Source organism: Triticum urartu, chromosome 5A (assembly GCF_056163025.1).
Source record: "Triticum urartu cultivar PI428250 chromosome 5A, HENAU_Tu73, whole genome shotgun sequence".
Taxonomy (NCBI): domain Eukaryota; kingdom Viridiplantae; phylum Streptophyta; class Magnoliopsida; order Poales; family Poaceae; genus Triticum; species Triticum urartu.
In genome coordinates this window covers 258,591,244-258,594,139 of record NC_141877.1, presented here as the reverse complement: position 1 = coordinate 258,594,139, position 2,896 = coordinate 258,591,244, and the positions used below count along the sequence as shown (strand labels likewise).

The 2,896-nt window shown below is 62.0% G+C and overlaps 1 pseudogene; it reads left to right on the top strand.

Annotated features, from left to right (window-relative positions):
• Nucleotides 1-276: 276 nt before the first annotated feature.
• Nucleotides 277-1,483, top strand: LOC147970979 (uncharacterized; annotated as a pseudogene).
• Nucleotides 1,484-2,896: the final 1,413 nt, after the last annotated feature.

The window sequence follows — 2,896 nt, the reverse complement described above, 5'->3', positions numbered from 1 at the left end:
CCATCCCCCTAAGCTTCGCCTTCTCCGCTGGCCCTGGGCTCGCCGAGCTCGAGCCGTACCCCTACTGCCAGACCAGTTAGTGGAGTGGTCCGTTCCATAGGGCACCTCGAGCCTGCGCGCCCGCTGTCCTTTCTTCATGAGTCCTCCTGGGGCACATCCGGCTTGCCCCGCGTTCCTCCTCTGATCATAGATGGTGAATGGCTGAAGTCTGTCTTTGGCTCCTCCTCCGTGGGTGGACCAACGCCAGGCCGAATTCCCAGAGAGGTCCGTTCGGTGATGGCTAGGGCGCCAGCCCCCAGCCCCGTGCCAGGAGGGGGCCTGCCGCTTCGGGGCCCTCCGCATGCTCCGGTGGAAGAGGGTGATGCGGAATACGCGCTCAGGCGCGCTCGGGAGCGACGCGCCCTTCGCGAAGAGTTCCTCCAAAGGGCAGCGGATGCGGTGATCCGGATCAGGGCGGAGCTTGCTGACAATGATGCGCGCCTCGAGGCCGAAGGTTTGCGCCTTGCTGAGGAGAGACGCAAACTAAAGGTAGCCATCACCCTCGCGCGTCACCAATGTGATCTCGAAAATGCGAAGGCTGAAGCGTCGCCGGCAGCTTCGCGGGAGGCCTGCTCCCAGGCCGTCGAGGAGGCTCGGGAAGCAGACCAATGGCGAAAGGATGCGGAGGAGCACGCATGGTAGCTCCTGGCCTAGGGCAACTCCCTGGAGCAGCAAGTGGAACTGCGCCAGGCGGCCCTTGAGTTGATGGAGGGGCCCCTGTTGATCGGGTGGAGCTTCTGAAGCGCGAGGAGGCGCTGACGCTGGAGGCCGCTGAGTGCAACCTTGATCTCGAGCAGTTGGAGATGAGGGAGCACCTGGTGGCTCGAGCGGAGGATGACGTTGCCGCGCGCGAAGCCCAGGCCCAGGAAGAAGTCGATCGCCGCGTGGCGGAAGCTCGCTCGGCCTTCGAGCGCGAATACGAGACGAGGTTGGGGCTGATCAAGGCCGAGGCTGCGGGCAGGACCGCAGCCCTCAGGGCCAAACTGGCCAAAGTGACGCGACGTGCGGACTCCTCCGCGGCCGCCCTCAGCGTAGCACAGGCGGATCTGTCCTCTTCCCAGGCCGAGCAGCTTCTTCTCCGTCAGAGGGTTGATGACGCCGAGGCCATCGCGCAGCGGAATGAGGATGAGATCCATCGACGGCGGGTTCTGGAGCGTGAGCATGCCCCCCATGCTTCAAACGCTTAGAGAAAGGGCCAACATAGCTTTGGGCAACATCTGCGAGGCTGCCGCTAAGGAGCCGCACAAGGTCAACTACGCCGGCAACCTCCAGTTTTTCACCGATGTGGTGATGCTTCTGGAGAACCGCTCTGAAAGGTCCCGTTGGCTTGTCGAAGAGAGGACTCGAGCCTTGCTCCGGCATGCATTCTCCTGCGTCTTCAGCTATCTGCTGGACAGGGACCCCCACTTTGACTTCGACGCTGCCATCGCACCCGTGCCCATAGCCGTCCGGGGTGCCCTGGCGCGATGGGTGGAGGGCAATGTGGACGCCCTCGTCAGGGCCTTTGTGTCTGATGATGATGGCGTGGTCATGGCCGCCAATGAAGGCGGTGTTGTGGACGAGCCTGGCACTGACGGAGCTGCTGGCGGCGGCGGCAATGTCAAGGACGCCAGCGATGCCTCCCAGGATGCCCAATAAGACGCGGTGAGTGATATGTCCGACTGACCGCATGTCACTGCTGTTTATCCTGCACGAAGAAGGTTCGGGCTTGGCCCTGAAGAATGTAAGAGCATTTTGGGAGGGGTAGCCCCTCATGTAAAGGTTTGCAATTAGTACCCTGGTAAGTATAACGTTGCGTGTGAACTTAGCAGCTGGCCTAGTGATGAGTCAGCTGACTTTTGTAACTTCTGACCCCGACGAGTCCTGAGCAGGCCTGCGGGGGCCGCCGTACCTCGGCTGTCGCCTGATTAACTTGTAGATTCCATGATGAGGACCTCTGGAGAGGGTGCGGCAACAGCGGTCCCGGCTGTAAAACGTGCCTGGCCCAGCCCGGCTCGCGAGGGGGGCAGTCGACGCTAACTTTGGATGCAAAGCCAAAACCAGAAAGCGAGAGATTGCTCGAACGAGACTAAACACCCCTTCCCCCAAACACACGCAAGCATCGAGCTCAAATCCAACTTAACTCCAAATCAAAGAACTTGTCAACAAGGAAAGGCAAAAGCAAAAGGCCGCGTCCGGCACCTTGTCTAGTCTTCGACGTCTTCTCACCAGCGCGGAGCTAAGTGCTGCCACTGGGCGTGGGCAGGAGCCCCCGAGGCCCGAGGGCGGCTCTCCGGAGACTCTGGGGCGTGTACAGCCCCACTCATTATTACGTGAGAGTGTCACGGGCGGCGAGCTTCACAGGCACTGGGCCTTCTTCACAGGTACCGGCCTTGCTTCATATCGCCAGACGAGGGCCCCGCCTTGCGCCACACTCTGCCGCCATCGATGGCGATCGGAAACCAGGACGATGCCCATGAGGCAGAGCGGTCGCCAGCGGTTCCCCCGACGACCACGGGTCTCTACCGGGGGCAGGCCCTGGGGCACCTCCCCGGCAGCGGGCCTACCTCTTGAGAACGCCTTGCTCCGACCGTCGCGGGGATGAACCCGAATCTCGGCCCCTCTCCTGCAGCCCCTACGCCCTCCTCCTGAGAGGTATGAGGCTGCAGAATTATGGCATCCACCTGCTGTGGAGACCTGTATCTCCTGCGACCCATGGTTAGCATAAGCTTGCTCCTGAGGGATGAGGGGTACCCGATAGTTGCCGCCGCCGGTGCGGTTGTCGAGGCTCTCCTGGGGTTCCCAAAAGAGCTCAGCTTCTAGCGTCTCCTCGCCCCAGCCTGGCCCGAGGAATGAGCCATGATCTTCTTCCAGCGCG